Source organism: Arachis ipaensis, chromosome B1 (genome assembly GCF_059453495.1).
Source record: "Arachis ipaensis isolate K30076 ecotype BB chromosome B1, ASM5945349v1, whole genome shotgun sequence".
NCBI lineage: Eukaryota > Viridiplantae > Streptophyta > Magnoliopsida > Fabales > Fabaceae > Arachis > Arachis ipaensis.
This window is the reverse complement of record NC_142436.1, coordinates 85,622,986-85,629,556: the sequence shown is the minus strand read 5'-3', so window position 1 is coordinate 85,629,556 and position 6,571 is coordinate 85,622,986. Positions and strand designations below refer to the sequence as shown.

Here is a 6,571-nt window from a genome sequence, read left to right as displayed (position 1 = left end):
ATTATTTCAAAATCTTTTACTTTATTTTCGAAAATTCTTCCCCTCTTCTCACATCCTTCTATTTAAAAGACTAACACTCTTCCTCAAGGTGCAATTTGAACTCCCTCCTTCTTTATATGTTCGAATTCTCTTCTATCTACCTCCTCCTTCTATTCTTCTTTTCCTCTGACACCTCAAGGAATCTCTATACTGTGACATAGAGGATTCCCTACTTTCTTGTTCTCTTCTCTTTCATATGAGCAGGAACAAAGATAAAGGCATACTTGTTCAAGCTGATCCTGAACCTGAAAAGACCTTGAAGAGAAAGCTAAGAGAAGCTAAAGAAAATCTCTCTTTAGAGGGCCTAACAGAGCTTTTCAAGGAAGAAGAAACTGTGGTAGCCGAAAACAACAATGCCAACAATGCAAGGAAGGTGGTTGGTGACTTTACTGCACCTACTCCCGACTTCTCTGGGAGAAGCATCTCAATCCCTGTCATTGGAGCAAACAACTTTGAGCTTAAGCCTCAATTAGTTTCTCTAATGTAACAGAATTGCAAGTTTCATGGACTTCCATTGGAAGATCCTCATCAGTTCTTAGCTGAATTCTTGCAAATCTGTGATACTGTCAAGACCAATGGGTTTGACCCTAAAGTCTACAGACTTATGCTTTTTCCTTTTGCTGTAAGAGTCAGAGCTAGGACATGGTTGGATTCACAACCTAAAGAAAGCCTGAACTCTTGGGAAAAGCTAGTTAATGCCTTCTTGGCAAAGTTCTTTTCACCTCAAAAATTAAGCAAGCTTAGAGTGGAAGTCCAAACCTTCAGACAGAAGGAAGGTGAATCCCTCTATGAAGCTTGGAAAAGATACAAGCAATTGATCAGAAGGTGCCCTTCTGACATGCTTTCTGAATGGAGCATCATAGGAATTTTCTATGATGGTCTGTCTGAACTATCTAAGATGTCATTGGATAGCTCTGCTGAAGGATCTCTTCATCTGAAGAAGACGCCTGCAGAAGCTCAAGAACTCATTGAAATGGTTGCAAATAACCAATTCATGTACACTTCTGAAAGGAATCCTGTGAATAATGGGATAGCTCAGAAGAAAGGAGTTCTTGAGATTGATACTCTGAATGCCATATTGGCTCAGAATAAAATATTGCCCCAACAAGTCAATATGATTTCTCAGAGTCTGTCTGAAATACAAGCAGCAACAGACAGCACTAAGGAAGCTTCCTCTGAAGAAGAAGCTTATGATCCTAAGAACCCAGCAATGGAAGAGGTGAATTACATGGGAGAACCCTATGGAAACACCTATAATCCTTCATGGAGAAATCATCCAATTCTCTCATGGAAGGATCAACAGAGACCTCAACAAGGTTTCAACAACAATAATGGTGGAAGAAACAGGTTTAGCAATCGCAAGCCTTTTCCATCATCTTCTCAGCAACAAACAGAGAATTTTAAACAGAGCCATTCTGATTTAGCAACCATTGTCTCTGATCTAATCAAAATCACTCAAAGTTTCATGACTGAAACAAGGTCCTCCATTAGAAATTTGGAGGCACAAGTGGGTCAGCTGAGTAAGAAAATTACTGAACTCCCTCCTAGTACTCTCCCAAGCAATAAAGAAGAGAATCCAAAGAGAGAGTGCAAGGCCATAAACACGTCTCACATGACCAAACTTGGAGAGGAGGAAGAGGCAGTAATCTCCACTGAGGAAGACCTCAATGGACGTCCACTGGCCTCCATGGAGTTCCCTGATGAGGAACCATGGAAATCTAAGGCTCACACTGAGACTATAGAGATTCCATTGAATTTACTTCTGCCATTCTTGAGCTCAGATGAGTATTCTTCCTCTGAAGAGGATGAAGATATTACTGAAGAGCAAGTTGCTAAGTACCTTGGAGCAATCATGAAGCTAAAGGCCAAGTTGTTTGGTAATGAGACTTGGGAGGATGAACCTCCATTGCTCATCAAAGAACTGGATGACTTGACTAGGCGGAGATTACCTCTGAAGAGACAAGATCCTGGAAAGTTCTCAATACCTTGTACCATAGGCACCATGACCTTTGAGAAGGCTCTGTGTGACCTAGGGTCAAGCATAAACCTCATGCCTCTCTCTGTAATAGAGAAGCTAGGGATCATTGAGGTACAAGCTGCAAGAATCTCACTAGAGATGGTAGACAATTCAAAGAAATAGGCTTATGGACTTGTAGAGGATGTCTTGGTAAATGTTGAAGACCATTACATCCCTGCTGATTTCATAATCCTAGAGACTGGGAAATGTATGGATGAATCCATCATCCTTGGCAGACCCTTCCTAGCCACAGCAAAAGCTGTGATTGATGTTGACAGAGGAGAATTGATCATTCAAGTGAATGAAGACTCCCTTGTGTTTAAAGCTCAAGGATATCCCTCTGTTACCATGGAGAGGAAGCATGAAGAGCTTCTCTCAATACAAAGTCAAACAGAGCCCCACAGTCAAACTCTAAGTTTGGTGTTGGGAGGTTCCAATATTGCTCTGAATATCTGTAAAGCTCCATGAGAGCCACTGTCAAGCTATTGACATTAAAGAAGCGCTTGTTAGGAGGCAACCCAATTTTTACTTATCTATATTAAATTTCTATTTTCTTTTGTTATTTTATGTTTTTTATAGGTTGATGATCATGTGAAGTCACAAAAAAAAACAATTGAAAAATCAAAAACAGAAGGCAAAACAGAATGAAAAATAGAACACCCTGGAGGAGAAACTTATTGGCGTTTAAACGCCAGTGAAGGTAGCAGAATGGGCTTTAAACACCTAGTCTGGCACCATTCTGGGCGTTTAACGCCAGAAATGGGCACCAGACTGGAGTTTAACGCTAGGAATGGGCAAGAAGCTGGCGTTAAATGCCAGAAATGGGCAGCAGCCTGGCGTTAAATGCCAGAAATGGGCAGCAGCTTGGCGTTTAACGCCAGGATTGGCAGCAAGGGGCGTTTTGCACGCCACATGGTGCAGGGATGAGAAATCCTTGACACCTCAGGATCTGTGGACCCCACAGGATCCCCACCTACCCCACCTCTCTCTCTCTTCTTCACCCATTCACCAATCTCCTCAATACCTCTTCTCCAAAAATCCCTCACCTATCAAATCCCACCATTCTCTTTACCACTCACATCCATCCTTCATAAAACCCCACCTACCTCACCATTTAAATTCAAACCACTTTCCCTCCCAAACCCACCCATAATGGCCGAACCATACCCCCCTCCCCACTCCTATATAAACCCATCTTCACTCCTTCATTTTCACACAACCTAAACACCACTTCTCCCCCTTGGCCGAAACACAAAGCCCCATCCATCTCCTCTATTTCTTCTTCTTCTACTCTCTTCTTTCTTCTAAGTTTGGTGTGGTAAAAGCTAAAGCTTTTTTGTTTTTTCATAACCATTAATGGCACCAAAGGCCGGAGAAACCTCTAGAAAGAGGAAAGGGAAGGAAAAAGCTTCCACCTCCGAGTCATGGGAGATGGAAAGATTCCTCTCAAGGGTGCATCAAGACCACTTCTATGAAGTTGTGGCCAAGAAGAAGGTTATCCCCGAGGTCCCTTTTAAGCTCAAAAAGGGCAAATATCCGGAGATCCGACATGAGATCCGAAGAAGAGGTTGGGAAGTTCTCACCAACCCCATTCAACAAGTCAGAATCTTAATGGTTCAAGAGTTCTATGCCAATGCATGGATCACCAAGAACCATGATCAAAGTGTGAACCCGGATCCTAAGAATTGGCTTACAATGGTCCGAGGGAAATACTTAGACTTTAGTCCGGAAAATGTAAGGTTGGCATTCAATTTGCCTATGATGCAAGGAGATGCACACCCATACAATAGAAGGGTCAACTTTGATCAAAGGTTGGACCAAGTCCTCATGGACATCTGTGAAGAGGGCGCTCAATGGAAGAGTGATTCAAGAGGAAAGCCGGTTCAACTAAGAAAGCATGACCTCAAGCCCGTGGCTAGGGGATGGTTGGAGTTCATCCAACGCTCAGTCATTCCTACTAGCAACCAGTCTGAAGTTACTATAGACCGGGTGATAAATCACTATTTTATGGTTTATCTTGTGCTCAATTGAGTGGTTTTTATCTACTCTTTACCCACTTATTCATACTATTTGCATGGTTTTACAATTGCCTTCCTAATTATGTGCTTTGATTGAAAACATGTTTCTTTGGACTTATATTTGTTAATATTAATCCTCTCTTATTACCATTAGATGCCTTGATATGTGTGTTAAGTGCTTTCAGAGATTATAGGGCAGGAATGGCTCAGAGGATGGAAAGGAAGCATGCAAAAGTGGAAGGAATACAAGAAGTTGGAGAAATTGCTAAGCTGTCCAGCCTGACCTCTCTGCACTCAAACAGCTATAACTTTAGCTACAAAGGTCCAAACGACGCGGTTCCAGTTGCGTTGGAAAGCTAACGTCCAGGGCTTCGATTTGATATATAATATGCCATAGTTGCTCTGACGCTAGGTGACGCGACCGCGTGCTCCATGCGGCCGCGTCGCAAGTGACGAATATCAGCGAATCTGAATTCGCAACCAGCGAATTCTGGGCTGTTTCTGACCCAGTTTGTGGCCCAGAAAATACAGATTAGAGGCTATAAAGTAGAGAAATGCATCCATTCATGAGGAGGCTCTCATAATTCATAATTTTAGGAGTAGATGTAGTTTTTAGAGAGAGAGGTTCTCTCCTCTCTCTTAGGATTAGGATTTAGGATTTCTCTTAGTTTTAGGAGTGACTCTCAATCCCAGGTTCTTTATTTTTATTTCTTTTCCCAAATTAATTTATGAACTTTTCCATGTTATGATTTAAATATTTTATTTAATATAATTTTAGGTATTTTCAGACTTATGATTGCTCTCTTTAATTTCTTACTGCTCTTTGTGTATCCAAATTATTTTTATACAAGTAGACATTTTTTCCCTCTTGGCTTTGGTTGAGTCATTGAAGACACTTAAGTTATCAAACTCATTGTTGATTGAAAATTGGAATTCTTCAAGAATTAATTCAAGTTCCAATAACTTTAGCCTTTCCCAAGGAAAGACTAGGACCTGAGGAATCAGAATTTATTCATATACTTAACTTACCTGCATAGCTAAAGGTTAACAAAGTAGGATTAAAATCTAATTCTCGTCACAATTGATAAGGATAGGACTTCCAGTTTTTCATACCTTGCCAAGAGTCTATTTTATAGTTATTTGTTTTCTTTTTATTATCATTCAACATACTGCTTCCTCACTTTCAAAACCCCAGTTTACAAAACTCATAACCAATAATAAGAACATACTTCCCTGCAATTCCTTGAGAAGACGACCCGAGGTTTAAATACTCGGTTATCAATTTAAAAGGGGTTTGTTACTTGTGACAACCAAAACGTTTGTACGAAGGGATTTTTGTCAGTTTAGAGACTATATCTACAACGCGACTATTTTTATGACATTCTTTACTGGCAAAAATCCTTACGTCACCGGGCTATCATGATTCATAGCATCATGATTAGAGAAGAAGTAGAAGTTCATGAGGTTATATCCCAAGAACTCTACAAGGTGGCGGACAAGTCCTCCACTATGGCAAGGTTAGCCTTCCCTCATCTTATTTGTCACCTCTGCAATTCAGCTGGAATTGACATAGAGGAAGACATCCTCATTGATGAGGACAAGCCCATCACTAAGAAAAAGATGGAGCAAGTGAGAGAACCTCACCAAGAGCATGAGGAAACTCCTGATCATGAAATCTCTGAGATGCCTCAAGAGATGCATTTTCCTCCACAAAACTATTGGGAGCAAATCAACACCTCCCTAGGAGAATTAAGTTCCAACATGGGACAACTAAGGGTGGAGCACCAAGAGCACTCCATCCTCCTCCATGAAATTAGAGAAGACCAAAGAACCATGAGAGAGGAACAACAAAGGCAAGGAAGAGATATTGAGGAGCTCAAGCACTCCATAAGATCTTCAAGAGGAAGAACAAGCCGCCATCACTAAGGTGGACCCATTCTTTAATTTCCTTGTTCTTTATTTTCCTGTTTTTTGAATTTTTATGCTTATGTTATTTATGTTTGTGTCTTTATTACATGATCATTAGTGTCTAAGTGTCTATGCCTTAAAGCTATAAAAATGAATCCATCACCTTTCTTAAATGAAAAATATTTTTAATTGAAAAAGAAAAAGAAGTGCATGAATTTCAAATTTTAAAACAGTTTAATTATCTTGATGTGGTGGCAATACTATTGTTTTTCTGAATGAATGCTTAAACAGTGCATATTTTTGAATTTGATTGTTTATGAATGTTAAAATTGTTGGCTCTTGAAAGAATGATGGGAAAAGGAGAAATGTTATCTGATGATCTGAAAAATCATAAAATTGATTCTTGAAGCAAGAAAAAGTAGTGAAAAGCTTGCACAAAAAAAAGAGGCGAAAAAAAAAGAGAAAAAGAAGAAGAAAGAAAAAAAAGCAAGCAGCAAAAGCCAATACCCCTTTAAACCAAAAGGCAAGGGTGATAAAAAAAAAAAGGGATCCAAGGCTTTGAGCATCAGTGGATAAGAGGGCCCACAGG

At 40.1% G+C, this 6,571-nt stretch overlaps 1 non-coding gene across 1 annotated transcript; it reads right to left on the bottom strand.

The window, feature by feature from the left end:
- Positions 1 to 775: 775 nt before the first annotated feature.
- LOC148577317 (small nucleolar RNA R71) lies at positions 776 to 883 on the bottom strand. The gene has a single exon (XR_015904281.1). It is a non-coding gene; the product is annotated as a small nucleolar RNA R71 (small nucleolar RNA).
- Between the last annotated feature and the right edge of the window lie 5,688 nt (positions 884 to 6,571).